The 18,284-nt window shown below is 44.3% G+C and overlaps 1 long non-coding RNA gene across 3 annotated transcripts in view; it reads left to right on the top strand.

Moving 5' to 3' along the window:
• Positions 1 to 16,453, top strand: part of LOC107079683 (uncharacterized) — a 62,672-nt gene extending 46,219 nt beyond the window's left edge. For all 3 annotated transcript variants that reach the window (XR_001480616.2, XR_001480617.2, XR_001480615.2), the window contains one exon: positions 15,343 to 16,453. This is a non-coding gene — a long non-coding RNA (uncharacterized lncRNA). The remainder of the gene's footprint in view (positions 1 to 15,342) is intronic.
• Positions 16,454 to 18,284: the final 1,831 nt, after the last annotated feature.

Raw genomic sequence — 18,284 nt, forward strand, 5'->3', positions numbered from 1 at the left:
CTGTATCTAGTCCTGGACCACAGCACTCCAGCTTCTTCAGGTTATCATTATATCTGAGCTCTTCCTTGCTTTCATGATCCCTATCCTGAGTTAGGAAATTGACTACGTAAAATCCCTTACTTTAAAAGGTGATCATTGGAAATGTTCAAGACATCAATAATAATTGATAAGCAACTGTCAGAGCCACTAGATCACTTTGAGGGCTAAAAGAAAAGGTCAAATAGGACCATTGGATCAATGAGCTATCTTTTTCTAAGTCAGAAGTTCTGAATAGCCTCATTTTATTTGCAGCTTTTCTTATTTTCTTTTGATTTCGTTTGAAATTTTAAGATATGTAGGATGCCTTTAAAATCACAAGTGCAATTAACAGGTGTAATCCACGTTATGAGGGATTTCATTAAATACTTTCATTCATTTAAATGAGACAATGCTTTCATGAAGGAGAGGTAGACAGTCCTGTTGTGTAGCAGCCTCTGGGCAGCTGTAGTTGAGTTAGGTTTGTACTTGTATTTTAATTAGTGTCTGATTAACACCTGTCAAGTGGTTATTTTTAAAAAGCAATATACACATTCACTTAACAGTTTTCAAGGGGGGTTTGAATTAAATTTAAAAAAATCAATTTGGCCTCGTTGGATCACCAATGATCACTGAGCGCCCCTGGAGTAAGTGGCTCGGTCTTCCCCAGTCATCCCAAATCCGTTACTGCCATCTCGCCATGAGAGGGAAGTTCCTAAAAGAATCGCAATGTTCTGGAAGCAAAAAGAGAAGATGTGTTAGGTTAGATGTAACACAAAAAAAAGACATTCCCTTTGCTCTCCAAAGAGAAAACTCCTGCCACTGTGTTTTACTTTCGCTTGCAAAGTGTTGAAGCAGGTGTCCCCCTCCGGGCTGGAATATGACGGCAGGGTGGACCATGGGGGATGGAAAGCTGGCATCGCAGAGAGTGGCGCTTCACAAAATGGCCGCCCCTTGCAGCCGGCTCTCTGGGAGCCCAAGATGGCGTCTGCTCTGCATTCGCCAGCTGCGGAACTGTGAACGATATGCAAATCGCGGTTAATTACATTTGCATGCACTTGATTTAATTAACTCTCATGGCTCCGTCTGTGGCGCTAATAGCCTTGGCCACTCAACAGACACATATAGAATGGCGTCTATATATATGGCTCATTTTTGAGGTTCAAATCTGGGGGCGTTGCAGTAGTAGTCAAGAAATCTCCTTTCTCTCTCTATCCTTGAGATTTTTTTAAAAAATGAATAATACACAAAATTGCAGGGTTGCATGGGTGTTCAGTGGTAGAGTCCCACATGCTCTGCGCCATACAGGCGGTGTAATTATTTCTCAGTTCCTTTCTTGCTTTTGGGGACAGAAGAGAGTAATGTTACCCACTACTCTGCCTATGTCCCTACTAAGCCTCTGGACTCCTGGCTGACAGGTTGTGGGTTCGAGTCCCTGCTGCAAAGGATGCTCTTATGCTTAGAGGGAGGTAATTTACACCAGTTGCTCCAGTCCACCCAGCAATAAAGGGGGACCAGGATTGCTGAGGGGTCATCACTGCAATGGACTGGTGTCCCATCCAGGGAGGAATCATACGGTCATTGATCAGCTTAGCACTGCAGAAGCCATGAGCTGCACCCCGATGAGCCTCCGTGCTCCGTTATGGACTTCACTTTTGCTACCTTTCTGTTTTCGTCTTTTCATTATTCTGCTCCTTTCTGCATTTGTTCTGAGTAAATCGGTATAGATTCTGTGCACAAAGCAGGAGACCACAGTGTGGACATAAGGGATCGTATCACTTTGAAGATCATCAAGACAATCATGGAGAAGTTTAGCAGTTACCATGCTAACCCATGGGATGTACAGTCTTCAGTGCTCACTGTCCTTCTTGTCCACTCTGTTTCAGTTTTATTTTCATGTTATTTTCGGATTTACTTTAGTATCAGCTGTCTGTTTAACCCAGAATAATGACGTCCCTGCTACAGTGTTTCTTGGCACCCCTGAGCTGATTGTCAGTGACACGACACAAGTTTAGCTGATAAACAGTTTAACTGGCCAGACCACATGGCAAACCACCCTGTTAATGGTTTGTCTCCTTGTGTGTTTTTAAGAAAACTCTAGGGATGTCAGATAAATCTTTCATTTATTTCAGCATGAGCTTGCTTCGGAATTTGTCAGCTCTTATAAAAGTAAGGATTGTGTCGTGAAACTTAAAGCACCTTCATGTCAAGAGTACTCTGTCCATGGTTTGACTGCCCCACTTCATCTTTTGCTGATGTGATAGTTAAACACACTCTCTTAATTTATTTTCTACTTTGGGTTAGGTTCAGCTGTATAATACACATATTTTTATACATCTGTTTGAAATGACACCCTCTAACATAAACAGTGGCTGAGCTGATGTATTAAATCATTAATATAGCCTGAAATGGACTATGGGGCTGTTTCAGTATCCCAAAGATCAGTAGAGTTGCCTGTGGACACTAAAGTAGTGTTTTAAGGTGAAACATGGCTGCCATTTTTTATCAGCTATCACATCCCAAAACAGCCAGGAAGGGGTCTCCTTCACTAGGAAACAGGACAAATTTGGGTATAATAAATTACAGATTCTCAGACTGTTGTGTAGTGTTCTTTGCTCTTTCTTAAACAAATTATTTTGATTGATTTCATACATATAAGCAACAGTGTTGTTTTTGAAACTGTTGCTGAGAATCTGTGCATCTGCTGAGTGTATATTATAGAATTTTGCTGTACTATGACACCATCTAAAAGGTTCATATTTTGTATGTATAAGACATTGGCCATACATTTGGAAATCAGTAGTAAGAGACAATAGATCCATTTGGGGATATCTAGCCAGACAGTAAACGGTAAAACAATGTAATCTCTTTTTAGCTAACCCTATGATTGTCACAAAAATCTCTGCATGTTGTTAATTGCTTGCTCAGACAGAGGACCTTACAGTAAACATGGGGCTGTTGAGTTTACCTTCGCCAAGTCATTCCCAATGTTGTGCTGTAAAGCTACTTTTCTTATTTTGCTCAGGTGGTGACACAAAAGAACATAAATTTAAAGTCGCTTTATAAAAATCTTTGAATGCAAGTGGTGCAGGTCTGAGTCAAGGAGAAAGTGTGGCGTGTATTTTGCTCATGACAGTTGCAAAAAAACGAAAAGCAAACACACTTTGAGTTGCGCCGCTTCCTCCTTCGTCATATTTGCACGCAGCTCGTTATGCATGCTGCTCCCTTAATTGGCATGAAGCTAAACCCAGAAGAGCGGCTGGCAATGAAAGAGGCCATTTGTTTTCCAACCTAACGACCGGATTCGGCCACGCTCGCCAGTGAACTAGACGGCATCCAGTGCGTTCAAAATGGCGGCCACGTTTTTCGAGTAAGGGGGGTCCCGGCGAGGAGGGGGTTCGGGGAGAGACTGTCTGGGATGGCGTGCAGATAGAAGCGAAAATGGCAAGAAGAATGGGAACACACCGCACGTGTGCGTGTGTGAGCCAGCGTCTGTGTGTGTGTCTGCTTGCATTTTCAATTTGCATATTCAGAACAGCTGGGGAGCCCATATGTTTTAAGATGCGCCAGACTAAATTGAGCCCAGCCACCACGACTCCCCCCCTCTTTTCTCCTCCGTTTGCTGCCCCACATTTAACGCTTTAGGTTTGGCATGAACCCACGTAGATGCATCTTCACACACACTGGGAGATACAAAAAGAAAGAGGGGGGGAAAAAAAGCTTTTATGGTAATCATTACTGGAGCCATGTGTGTAAGTATACCACAGCAATTATGCAAAATTCTGAGCAAAGAGAAGAAGGAGGTATGGTACTGTAAATCCTGTTAAAGGTGGAGCAAGCTGGCGCATGAGGAAGAGAGAGAAAAGAGGAGATTGTGGTTTACCCCTTAGGTGCCAGAGATAAGGAGCCCCTCCATCAGTACTGGAAGAGGAAGCTTTATTGTACCTTTAGAGACACCTTAAAGGCCTCCGACAGAAAAGCCACTCTGCATTAATTGCATCTTTGTGAAAGTCTGTGTCTACATCAGTTATTCTGAATGATTTTGAAACAACAACAACAACAAAAAAAAACACTGGGAAGAAGTAAGCTATCAATTTTCCGGTAGCACCTAAGCATGTATTGATATTTAGGACAGTTTGAAGGCAGGTATGATTCAGCAAAATAAACTGAAAATAAAATGTTCAGGTCCCAAACTTCCTAAAAAATATAGATTCATATTAGAAGTCACAGATCATTAAAAGCCATAAAAATAGGAAAAGAAACTGATATCTGAATCTTGTAATAGATTAATATTTTTCTAGGAAGAAAAATGTTTTCCTGGCCTTGCACTCGTAAACATGAGAATAGATTTTAGATTGAAATGGGACCCTTTAAAGCAGATTAATGGACACATGGCAGGGTATTATTTTAAGTGTTCTTGGTGCATTTACATTTTTACCGTTGCTTTGTTACCGAATGAGGAGGGCGATGTGCTTCCATGTCAAATCGGGTATTTTAAAAATCATAGGCAGTGGTGTCATTGATGAGTGCACACGTACAGAAAACAGTCTGCGGCAATTTCCAAAGCATCAGAGTAAAAGCCAGCTTCGATTCCAAGAATAATACGACAAAGTTCTTTCACTTCTCTCAGATTCAGACTTCGTACAGCATCTTCCAGAAGGCTGGCAGATTGTGCTGTGTAATGGAAAGTACTGGCGGTTATTCATTTAGTCCCTAAACACTCAATTTTAGCGTTTCTCTTTGGTGTTTCATTGCCTGGAACCTCCTTGAGGTGTATGTATGGACCAGAATGCAATGCATCCTTTTTTTGTGTTCCCCTTAAATGAAAATGCAGCCCATGGATGAGCACCAAAATAACTAATGGTTTGCATTAGGGCCTGTTGTGAGACAGACATGTAGAACATTTTTCTTTTTTCTGCTGGGGAGGAAAAACCAAAACTAGCTGCTCTTATCTGCATCTGTGGTTAAAACGGAACAACAGTTTACTCACTGAGAACCAGTTTGTAATCGGCAGTCCTTAGTTTCGATGTTGACGTTTTTGATGTCGAGCTTTTTGATGTAAGGCAAACTATAGCTGAAACGTTCATGTTTAGCAAACACTGTGTGGGTTTCACATTTTTAAATACCAGTTCCGAAAAGGTAACAGAAAAGACTTCTATCCCAAGTTAACCAGTGGATTTCTATGTCTTCAGAAGAGATTTTTTTGTTGTTGTTGTTGTTTATGGGTTACAGTATTTCATATTTCATCCTTCCAGTAACGGGAACATTACCAAAAATAAGAAGTGCTTAACTTATTAATACAGCTTCACTGGGACTGGAATTCATTCATGGGAGAGTGGACTTGAATCACAGACTCCTGCTGTGTCTTGCTCCAATATTAAAGAATGAAGTGAAAGGAAACATATTAATACACAACATACATGATCAGAAGAGAACCGTCTAGATCTTCAGCTCTTGCTAAATATACTCCAAATGGCCTGACTCCTGAAACAGATACGTTAGACCGTAACACTGGAGAGGGGGTGACAGGCTTTTAATTTCTTCCTTAATGTTACAGCAGGTGTTTTTTTAGAATTTCTGCTGAAATCTTTCAACCTCCACAAAAAGTGCAGAGAAATGTCATCACTTTTTGGCAAAGAGAACAATTGCAAATTGAATATTTGACATGGAGCCAGAAAGTAAAGGCCCTGAGAAGATCATATGCTAAACAGAAACATTCAGGCATTTTATAGTGGTTTGGAAATTTTAAAGAATCTAAATTTAGGAGTCTGCAATACCAGAAAAAGAGTATAGAAAGAGTAAACAGTATTTTAGCAGTGCACCTAAAAAATGCACATTATAAATTAGTGTACAATATGAATATTATTTATCCACCCATTCACTTGCATAATATACTCTCATAATATACAGCTTTATTTTTAACATTATAAAGTCACAGGTGACTGAAAAAATAAATTACATCTGAATAAATTGTGTTTGTCTGGTGGAGAACATGGAGCAGAGAGCTCTGGGCAGAAGTCTGCAGTCAGCGAACTGGGGTTTTTAATGAAGAGGTGAGCAGGATGGCAGGAGCCCAGCAACCCCAGGACAGTGCCTCATCGCACGCGGGCCCCCTGTCCCTTTCATCGTGAGGCGCAGAGAGAAAGACAGACAGAACGAGGGACAGGGGGACAAAGCAGAGCTGTGCACAGCGCACAGTGCAACCCACCAGCCGGCCACTCGCGTGATGGCGCTGCTAAACTCCGAGGGAGGGAGAAACCCACATTTCAAAGAATAAAAAGAGGAGAACATGCAAAATAAAAGCAAAAAAAAAACAAACAGATGGGAGTACAAGGCATGGCCAAGGCAGAAAAGGGCAGTGGAGGGTCCTTTCAGTTCAACACCCTCAAATCTCAAAGGGAAGGGGCAGGTTTGGCAGCACGGGCAGAGTCCAGTAAATGGAGTGCCAGCAGCAGTACACAACGCGCTACATAAATATTATATTCTGCCGGAGAGACGCGCTGGAATTCAGGGAGGTGGCAGCCAAGCGTGGGAACAAGCGCAAAGTGTGTACAATCCCGTCAGGCGCTGGCTAGACAGCCCAGCTGCGCTGAATGCCTCCGCAGCAGGTGAAGAAGGACCCCGGAGGTCAAGGTCAAAGAGGGGCCTCATCTGTTATGCGGCTCTGGCTGTCTGGGCCCAGACAGCAATGTGTTTGGTTATTTAATAAGGCAGCCCGGCCTTCGTTTGCATACATGACAACCTCAGGCCATTCTGGGAAAACGCCAGACAGGCTTGAGGATAAGGGGATATTGCCATCATCATTCACCACTCCCTAGCCAAGCCACCGCCACCCCCCCTACACACACTACAAATTTGCTGTCTGTGTCTTCCCCTCTCCGCTTTCTGGATTATGACATCGCTGCCTGGTCACAGCACCCCCACCTCCCACTGTCTCTCCAAGGTGCAAATCCGTTACACTCTTCCATGCGTTTGTGCATACTTTTATAACCTCCCTCCCTCGGGACCACCCGTTTACTCCCTAAGCTTCTCATTTGGCCTTTTTTTTTCCTAAGCTGCCTAGGTGGGACCTCTTTTAAAAAGCTCATTCGCCACTATTAAAAGCAAACAAGGGTATGCAGTTGGCTCTGCTTACCCTTCACGGGCCCGTTTTCATTTTAGACAATGTCAAAACCTCCACAGAGACAAAAAAGTCCTGTGTTACAAATCTCCTGGTGCAGATCATAAGGTCACAGGGGGTGTGTGAGCTGGTCTGTAGGCTGGCTTAATATGCAATATGATAGAAACAAAAGTTTGAGAAATCAGCTTGTGCTGTGTGAGAATAGGGCATTTAGAGATGATTGTCCATAAACCAGCCATGTTTTGTTACTGGTGCAGCGGGTTATTGGGAGCCTCGCTGTGGCTCAGCACTGCGACTGCAGGTGACAAGAAACCTTAGATTGTGCCTTGTGTGCTGAGGAGCAGTTTGTGAAATGGCAGGTGTGGATGGTGTCGCTGGCTGTCACAGGAGGACCGTCTGATCTCCCAGGGACAAAGAGGCAAATCTTGCAACAAGTAAAGAGACGCGGTCCAAGGTTGCAGGCAGGCAGAGCTGCCTAACTGGGTAGGAAAATTCCCCTCCAGGGCTAGGATTTCTGAAGGAGCCACATGCTGATGAACAGCACAACACAAACCAGCACGACCCAAAGTCGAGCAGCGCTTTGGTGCAACTCTGAGCCACAGTTCCTTTTCCCAGCGTTCGCGGTGTGAAGCCCAGCAGATCCAAAAGCCAGAAGAGAGATCGTTGGAAACTTTGGACGGCATCTAGAAGCGCATTCACCGTTGACCTGGAGCAACACGGATTGTACTGTAGGATGGGGTCAGTGACTGTCGCTGAAGTTCAGCAGAGGCTGGCCGGGTCTGACCCCTTGATCCGCTTTGTAAAACAAATAGGTTGCATTCACTGGCCCTAGATCATATAGGTCCAGGCTGCACTTAGGAAGCAAGGTACCTCCTCGACCCTCTGCCTCAGCAGCAGGTTAGGAAGACAGCGGGAATGTTTTTGAATATGCTTTATTACAAAAGCTAAATGCAGCACAAGGTCATGAATTAGCAGCTCAAACTCTGCGTAGGGATAGAAAACAACATTATGGGAATGAACTATTACAATACTATGTGTACCTGCGTGCACGAAGGAAGAATACTTCGGAGTCTTCTAATGATATTGGTATCCCTTTAAGAGGCGGGCCTTCAATGCTTGCGAGAGGGTTTTCGAAGAAAGGAAGAGAGTGAATGGATGCCGCGCACACCCTCCCACCCTCTGGTAGATTCCATTATTCACCCGTGTTTAAGCTTCATTAGTTCGGCTGAAAGAGACACCCTCCCCTTCTACCACCACCGCCTCAATAGACCTGTCTGACCCAGCGCTGTGCTGACTGAAGGAGCCCCTCTGGGCCCCGGGCCCTGGTGTCGCTCTTCAATCGGCTCAACTTGCACTGAAATACAGCTCAGTAACGGCACTCTCCTGCCCCCCCTCCCCATTCTCTCACCTACCTCTGCCACCCACCCACTGCTTAAATCCCTATCGCCGTGTCCACAAAGTGTCTGCTCAGCTGGGGTCAGTGCTCAATACCTTCTGGGGTTTAACCCCCTCTGTCCCGGTGCCACCGGCCGACACAGGCGCCCTGCTCTTTTCTTCCTTTGCTTCGCTGCTCCGAGTTGAGAATATCAGACTCGAAGGATCCGTCTTGATTTTCTCTTCATACACAGTCTGCATCAGCCCTCCCGTAATTGGTCTTATGTCACATTCTTTCCCCATTAAATATTTCAGTCTGCACTTTGTCCTGCAGACCTCCATTCTCCGCCTTCCTCTTTCACTGGGAATTATAGTCCGAGACGTTTGTACACCTGAACAGATGATTTCCTTTCCTTTCTGTTGTGAAACGGGATGGGATAAATCTGAGAGAGGCGCTTTTTGTTGTTTTTTGATGTATTTGACCCAATTGCGTGGTGACTAGGGACCTGACACTGTTACAAAATATGAAAATCGAGTCATTAGTCTGGAGCATGACTAAATAAGATCAAGGTCATTTTAGTGACTTAATTAGAGCTTGTTTGTAAGGACGAGGAATCTTGCATGTCATTCAGCAGCAATAAAAACTTCATGCACTCCAGTGAGGTTCCTCAAAAACCAGCAAGAGGAAAAGATAGCCCAGTTTAAGGACCAGGTAGCATTAAGGGCTTATTTGCCCTCTTGCTGGATGTCTGATACTTCTAGAAACACTGTGCCTGTGTTTAAAATGTGTAGTGTAAGCAGATTTCTTCTGATGTGTAAATTAATGTTCTAACCTCACATGCACAAACAGTACATGCAAAATAAAGGTTGCATACACTCTAATTTATACTTGTCATTTTAGTCTCACTTTAGAACAGCTAATCATTTGCTCTCATTTTGTTCTGTCCACAACGCACTTGGCTCTCAGCTCTTGTCTGTAACACATTGTCAAGCCAGGCACTTCATCAGAAAACTGATATATCTTTTTGTTTTGTCATTTTAGGCAAAGGAGGAAAACAAAATGCAACATAGACATAGGATCTAAATGTGTAAATTCTGGTTTCTTATATGTAAGTGTAAACAAATTCATTCAGATGTTCTGACATTTTACTGTTCTGTCCATTTAGTGAGGTCCGGTTTCCCACTAGTTCTTACCAGTGTGGAACCTATATACAGAAAGTGATGCAGTTGGAGGATGTCTGTGGAAAGATCGTAACGAACTTCTGTGGTTCTGAGATTATCCCAAGAGTCTTCGCCTACGGTTCTCAGTGCAAAGGTTTTGTCTTTGTGTTAGGCTTGGCACATGGCTCTGCAATACACATTAGCTCTCCCACCCTCTTTTCCTGCTGGCCCACTGTCTCCACGGACCTCTACTGCTGGAGCTGCAGGATCTCTTCACCTTAATCCTCAGGCTCTTGCCCAGTTGGAAACACACATTACTGCATAAATCTGACAAGTTCCCTCACTATAGGAACTCCTGGAAGCCTAGAAGGAGAAAGGATTAAGATTTTAATTTTTATTTCATTTCCCAGTGGCGAAATGAATTACGTTTAGTGCAAATTAAACATCTGAATGAAGAAGGGGGTCCTTTTCAACAACCCCTGGCTGTACAGTACCTCTGGGAAGGATGGACGGCCCAGTCAGCACAGCTCACCCGTGTTCTGTGCTTGGCCCGGGCACACCCACTCTCCAGATCTCCGTCTCCTCTGCAAAATCTGCTTCGCACAAGGGTTTCGGAATATCTGCCCGTATGCTTTGAAAGATAGAGGGGAAGAAAGAGGCGGCTGGGTTTGGGAACAGCGCTGTGCAAGGACGCACGAGTGTGATTGTGTGCACGTGTGAGTGCGTGCACTGGTTGCTAGAGAGCAGGAATTGCAATATCGCAGCAGTGACTGCCGGAGACAAGGGTACAGGGGTGCCCACAGACTGACGCATGCTCCGGTGCAGTAACACGGCTCTGCACAGAACGAGCCCCGTTCCCGTGGACAAATGCTCTCCTGCTTGTGCCTGTTGGGTGGCACCGTAATAAGAAGGCTCCAGATATGACAAATATGCCCAAAGCTGGACCATCAGCTTGTTCTGTCCCTCCTACCCAGCATGTCTCTTAAAATAAAGCACATCCTGTGGGTTTTGTATCACTAATCCTCATCGTCATTTTAATTATTGTTATTATTTATGATGATCGTTTGCATTGCGAATTCTCTTTTCAGATGATTCCTAGCCAGACAGCATAATCCATATGTAAATTTATTCAAACGAATTCCTGGCCGCAGCTCTGCAGGACTTTTTCTGTTAATTCTAAAGGAGGGGAGTGTTTTTGCCTCTTTTTTTTTTTTTGTTCTGAAAAAGGGTTGGACTGGCAAGAAGGGGGGGGTGTGTGCTATTCTGACCGACAGTGTCTGTGAGCTGGAGCTCTCTCAGCCCTTCTGAAAATCTCTGAGAAATGAATTTTAATGATTTTAAAATGGCTTCATCCCCTGTAATCACTAACACTGTGCCATATGCCACCTTGCCTTCTGTCAGGCACTCACACTAGACAGCTATAGCAACGATTCCAGGGGTCCTCGCTCTGAGTCTGTAGGGGTGAGATGGGAAGGTTTGCGCTCGGAGGATGGGGGGGGCAGCATTAAGCCCTCACTAAGGCCATCTTTGCTATTTCTCTAAAGCAGTGCTGAGCATGCATACATGCATTCAGAAGAATATTAATAACCTCCGCTCGACAGTCTCTCTCTGTGCCTGTGCAAGACTGGTGACACTTCAGGTGTGATTTCTAGATCTGCTTTACCACCAGCTCCTCGCAGCCCCGAGTTTGGTTAAGTCAGCTGTCTTTCCCGATCTGCACGTCTGTTCCCGATTTCACGCCACAAAGTGGGGTGAAGCTACCGGCCCTCCAAGAACCGCCAAAGCACAAAGCTCTGTGCACAATCCCACAAGCCCCGTGCAAAGCAAACTTGTCTTAAAACAAATCTAGACGCAGTGATCTGTGTTCAAATCCAGTTAATCCCCAACAACAAAGGCGTTGGAAGCCCCGAGTCTAGACTGTGCAGTACTTGGTGTGACTTCAAATCACAAAAGAGCATCTCATTCCATAGGGTCCCAACTGCATAGCAACCTTCTACTTCTCAATCATGCAAGGTGGATGACTTGAATGGCATCCCTCTTATTTTCAACCTTTCTTATTTTCTTGTGTCTGCAGCCCTTCGGTCAGCTGCTCTCTGGCGTGAGTTTCAGTGGTGTCCTGGGAAATGAGCGTTCCTGCCAGTAGTGCAGTGTCCTTCTTAATCTGGGGGCTTTCCAATCTCAGTGCCTCACCACCTCTTTTGGATTTGCGGTGTCATGAGAAGACCGCATGCACAGTGCAAACTCGCAAAGCACAGAGGGTCTGGGGGAAAGACCGCCGGGGAACAGAACTACCCCCTTTGATTCACATCTTTTCAAGAGCTGAGAGTGGACAGTTAACGGGAAGAAGCTAACGGCTTGTTGTGTTGTGTTGTGTTGTTGTTGCTTGTTAAATTCCGTTCTGCTCAATTGAGTTTTTCCTGCGGTCGTTTTTTTTTGTCATCTCTGGCTTGTTTGTTTGTTTTCCTTTCTTCCCGGGCAACAAAGTACAAACTCCAGGAGCTGCAGGATGCGGTTTGCTTAACAGAGTCTATAAAAGGGCCTTTTTTTTCTTTACGACGGCATCAGCTAACAGCTGAACAATGGCTAAGTAGCCCACCCACTGTGAGGAGGTGGTGCCCATGGACTGGAGGGGGGCCCGTATTGCGCTGTATTGGCAAACCCAGCCCCAGTGCCTCATTCAGGGCTTGGTCATGGTCACTTACAGCGGAGAAGATTCACTTGGCTCACACGAGGGCTGATCCAATGACATGGATTTTTAATGAGGGGCTACGTCTTTGTTGGGCAGACACAATATAGAGAGGGGGGCTCCAGACCCCGTGGTCCTGGCAGCTCCCACTCACTCTCACACTCAGCTCCTCCGTGGGACAAAGCAGATCGGAACCCGGGCAGAGCCGCAGTCAGGAGAGGAGGTGGGCTTTCCTCCTGCTCCAGTGTCAGGGCTCTTCGTTACCCTCATGATCGTGTCAGCAAGGATGACCATGACCCTTTCCACTGACTCAAAGGCCTGTCTTTGCATTCAATTTTCAACCCATAGTTCTCTCACGTAACTATTTAGCTGACTCTAGACTGAAAAATGATTTATTCACTGTTGTGCCTTTAATTTTCTCTCTTTCTTAATTGTGCAGCTATATTTTGGGGCCACGCTTTCTAAACACATCGTTCACCTGCTAGCAAAATAAAGCTTGTTCCTTCAGTTCCTGAATGTTTCACTCTGGGCAGTTTATAAATCTCATTGGTCTGACTAGAAAAAGTAACATGTTACAAATGTAATATATCGCATAGAATGTAAAATCAAATGTCATTGTGCTGCTTTTTAAAATTTAGATCAATGCATTTTGCCTTTTAATATATAAAGTAATAAAAGTACAAAAAGCAAAGTTTAACCAAAAAAAGGTTTAAGAAAAACAAACATAAACAAAATTAAGAAAATAATAAACAGCAGTCTTCGAACATGTAATTTATGTAGTTTGTTTTATTAAAAATGACAAAAGTCCAGTGACTAGTATTTTTGTTTTAAAAATAAATATATTTTAAAAACACCACTTTTACTAGCAAAGATGCAGTTATTAAAAATCCAAACGGAGCTATTTTGTCCTTCCATTATAATTTTAATCCCTAAATATCTAGGAATAAAGAGTGTGATTTTTATATGTAATTAAATGACCTGGACTGTGTAAACCCACTCACTTCAAAAGAAAAATATAGTTATAAGAACGCTGTATAACTGCTCTACTCCAGCTGTGGTACTACTCAGTAATTCCTGGGCCACATTGTCTGCAAAGAAAAAAAATGTACAATATTTGATAGGTCTCTAAAGTTTTCCATGACTCCTACCATTTTCATCCACGACAAATTTAGAAGATGTAACCATAATTTACTCTCTCCGGAAAGGAAAAAAAGAAAGCAGTTCAAATGTCTTAAATGTATAAATTGTACAGTGATCCTTGTACAATAACTGGGTTATCCCAATCTACATGATTGCACACTTTTTCCTTTAGGCACAGCTAGGTGCCACCCCTTTCAGCACATGTTTATAAGTTATGTCTGGACAGCACATCATTAGTATTCATCAGACAACTCCTCTTAAATAAACGGGGCCCCGGAGCATCAGAATACAAAGGGTTAAACACTGACGCCCCCATCTCTTTCCCATCTCTGTCCCAAACCTTAATGGGACAACAGACAACAGCTGTCTGAAAATGAACATTCAGACATTTAGAAATCCCCCTTCAAACCCCCCCCCCCCCCACCAGAAACACACATACACCAAACCTCCCCTTTTGGCTTTTTCAGTGTCCCAGACTCCCCCCCCCCCCCCAACACCCCAACACACAGCCAAGCCCTGAATTTATTAGGCATCACCAGGGCTTCCAGTCAGCAGACTGTGGCGTACCATCTCCCAAGCTGTCCTGTCCTGAATGGGGCACTGTCTACCTCCTCCCCCTCTCCCTCCAATCTAAAATGCTAATAAATCATGTTGCATGACATTTGCGACAATTCGCCAGCCTGTCTGCTGGCGTTGCACAGATCTGCGTGGCTGTCACTCCTGGTGTTCAGCTGCAGCGGAACAGGACTCAACCCAGCCGGGCAAAGAGAAAAGAGTAGAAGTCCAAGGGTCAGATATTAAGATTTTTTTAACTAATCTTCACCTCTATTTTAGACTCTGAACAAGTCTCGGTTGGCCCATTCCGCAGGAAATGGCCTTGCAAAAAAACAATTTAAGTGCCGCTGTCTTGAGGTGCGCACGGTCGGAAATATGTTGCAAACTGTGTTTGAAATAGCTCACTTCAGGTACCCAGTGGAGGTGCAGGCAACATAACGAATTAAATCATAGTCTGTTTATTATCTAATGCACAGCTCTCCGGATTTTCCTTTTTTAATTTGAGAAACCACAATTTCTTTTTGCAGCAATATCATTGCAACGTAGAACATTTCCATGACCGTCTGATTAAAGATCAAATTGAAAATTTTTACAAAAGCAATGTTGTTCTGACCTGATCGAGCAATTTTAATGGCTAGGCAGGATTATTGCAAATCTCTTGCTACATCTGACTTTACTCATTCTGACGCAGAGGTGTGGCAGTGAAAACAGCACTGTCTTATCAACTGTATCACCCTGGTGTGGGTGGAAAATATGACCGAGAGCCTCCATGTTTCCCAATGAGAGGTGACGTCCGTGGGACACAGAGCGCATCCAGATATGAATCCCAAAGGCGAGATCTGTCTGATCACCACAGCCCCAACCCCCAGCCCCACCCACCTCCGTCCTCACAGCCCAGGGGTCAGTGAGAGTGCCCAGACAGCCCTGCTCATGACCGGTGTCTGGCTGCAGTCTCGGGGTCATCGCTGCCTGACCTCCCCAGCTGATAAGGGCTGCCTGCTGCCTGTTCCCCGGCCCAGACGTAAACAACAGAGCAGCATGGACACACGCCGCACACATGCTCACCTGACAGCGATGCTGCTTCTCTTTGCGTTCATGAATATTGTGGCAGTATAAGTGCGTCAGGCCTGTATTTTCAATTTATATGTAGAGGAATAAACTTTGCATATATATTTACAGTCAATGCATTTTTACTCTGCACAAAGACATGTCCTTTCCCTGTGTCTACAGGCTAACCAAGACAGAGGGCAGTGCCCTGTTAATGCACCGTTTTCTGTTGTTTTTGTTGTAGAAACACAGCGTCAATGGTTGGTAGTTGGGTGATGGCTCGTCCCAGCGCAGAAGTTGTCTCCGACAGCCTGAGAGAGCTCCGACTCTGTCTCACCCCTGCTTTGGGCTGAGCCACTGCTGGCCAGTGACCCCAGGCTGGCCTTTCTCTCCTGACCGTTTGCAAGGTGTGGATCAGACATCCTTGTCACGCCAAGGTCAAGAAGGTCCTGAAAACTGCAGGTTAGCGCACAGCTCTGGCCCTCGAAATGCATGTGTACAATTAGGAGGGCCTGTCTAACGGCGGCTGAGTGTTAAAGGAGTGGACTTACACACCAATACAGGTAAGACAGGAAACTGGATTATCTGCAAGCTGTCTTCCTGACGTGTCTGTACAATTATACTTCTTTGGCCAGAGAGATTAGATTTTTCTTTTTTACTTGAAAAAAGTAAATAATAATTATTTCGATCATGATTGATCAATCACTTATGAGTCTTGGAACTGTGCCATTGGGGGACTAGCAGAGTTTTACCTTAATGGGCAAGTGACCAAACTCTGTTACTAGTACAAGGATACTGGGAAAAAACAGTGTAACAGCAAAGTAAACCAGTCTCTCACTTGGATATAGTGACCTCTGACACTTTAAGGGAATCTCCACCCAGCATTAAGGGGCTTAGTAATTTCAGTGCAGGAAAAGACATAGTCTTCCCTTGTCTGTTTCTGAGGAGTCTTTTAAATCTGGTCTCCAAGATGCGATAATTGTGGGTAGTTGGGGTAGCCACATTGCTGCTGTACTGTAATGCTTGTCAGGACACACTCTGCTACTGGCTTCAGAAATTAAAGGTAAGTAATTGTTTATTGTTATTATTGCCAAGTCATACTTCAGGCCATTGATAGAGCTACATCTAAGAAGATCCATCAATAAATAAAAGGGTGTTTATTGAATGCACCCTATTATAAATGTGTCTGTAGAGGTGGGTGCCTGACTGCCTGCATTAGCATTTGTGTGACGTGTGCTGTCATCTGACTCAAAATTAATGTAATGCTGCATGACCTGCATTTTTTCCTAAATATTATTTTTGCACATTTAAATATGCTTGTATTTTATCAATAAAAATAAAAAATTAAATACAAAGATCGCGTGTCTGAATCTTTTCTCTCCAGTTTCTGTAAACGTCTCATTGGTTGGTCATATTAATCTGTTGTACCCCTGGGGTACCACTTTATAAAGAGCTGGCATTGCTTCCTTCCTGTGCCAAAAACACTCAACTTGCAAAGTCAGCAATACTGCGTTTTATTTTTGGTATGGAAATAAGTCCCCACCCTCTATTATCTTCCTTTTCATTCAGTGGAAATTCCTTCAAAGTAAATGAAATGATCAAGTTTCTAGTTTGTCACTGTATGGACATTTTATTGTGAAAACCCCAATCACATTGTAAATACCAATAACTAAAAGCCAAAATAAATATTGTAGGGGTTTGGAGTTTGGTAGAAAGATGGAAAACTAGAATCGGACTGAATTTGTTTGCTAAAAGGAGCCTCTTTCCAGTTCTAGAAATACGGCTTATTACTGCTCAGTCCTGTTTTTTAAATGATGCTGCTGAGTCATGGTAAAATTGTAATTGAATGTACTTCTTTCAGTTCATAAGGGTGTCTGACCTACTTGTATTACTGCATTTCCTGTCGTAATCTCTTTTTATGGTAGATCTGGGCTTGGTTTATAGACAACTGGCCTATCACAGAGGTAAAGGCACTGTGCTTTGGGGTTTCTCTGCTGCTCAAACAAAGGTGTGCTGCTCACACAGTTTTCTGCAAGTGTCCCACTCAAAAGTGTGGGGGTGTGTACACTCCATATACAGAGGACACACTAAAGCAGCTGGTTGTGAGAGTGTACAGTATATGGGCTGAGTAAACCACGACACAGAGGGAGATGCTCTTGGTGGTGGTGGAGAGCCTGTTTGCTATTGTTCAGTAAGGAAGCCAGTAGCTGCAACGCTCCAATGCGCTCCAGCGCTCGGGGTGAAGCTGGCACACACACACACACACACACACGCACACACGCACACACGCACACACACACACACACACACACACACACACACACACGCAGTAGACTATGGGGAGACACACAGCCCCAGCCCCAGAAAGGCACTTTGATTGTGATGGGGGAGTTCGACCCCAGAAACTAGGGCCAAGCCACCTTGGCCATGACTGAGCCGCTAGGAGGGGAAGCGATCTGGGGGAAAGAAAGAGGGAGATTATCCCTTTTTGCCCAGCCAGTGAACAGCGAGCCCTGGCCAAGGCCCACCCACGGAGCCTCCACTGAGCCGTGAGATGGCCTCGTATACATGCTTACAAACCCTGGCAGATTCCCCTACTCCCGCCAGGGATAAACTTCAGGGGCACAGGCCTCCTTTTAAACACCACTCAGGAGATTACAACACCCCCCCCATCCTCCCCCCACAACACACACGTACCTCCACCTCCCCTTTCACACACACCCCCTCTCTTCGGCTCATTCTTACATTTTCGCTCATCTCCATTAGGAGTTGGGCTGTTGGAGAGATGCAGTTTCCGACAGGCATTAAAAGAGCAGGGGTTCGGCTTTTATCCTTTTAGACTGAAAACAGCTTTTTTTTCCCAACAATGAAATGATTGTAATATGGTAATATTGTAAAGGCGGCTCCCCGAGATACAGGTAAAGCATGAAGCAGTTCAGTGTGTTAAATAGGAATTACTGGCTTGGAAAAAAAAAGCATAATGTCCTAGAACATCCCCTAAAGTCCTCAGGTGAAATCTAAGTGGGAGTGCATTTTAAAACCAAGAGCAGGAAACACTTTCTTACACCAGGGGAATCGTGGAACAGACTAGCAAGCCATATACTGTACGTATTTGAGGCCGATACACCAGAATGACATCACAGGATCGTGCAACTAAACAAGACAGATGATCTGAATTAACTCCTC

This window comes from Lepisosteus oculatus, chromosome 29 (genome assembly GCF_040954835.1).
Source record: "Lepisosteus oculatus isolate fLepOcu1 chromosome 29, fLepOcu1.hap2, whole genome shotgun sequence".
NCBI lineage: Eukaryota > Metazoa > Chordata > Actinopteri > Semionotiformes > Lepisosteidae > Lepisosteus > Lepisosteus oculatus.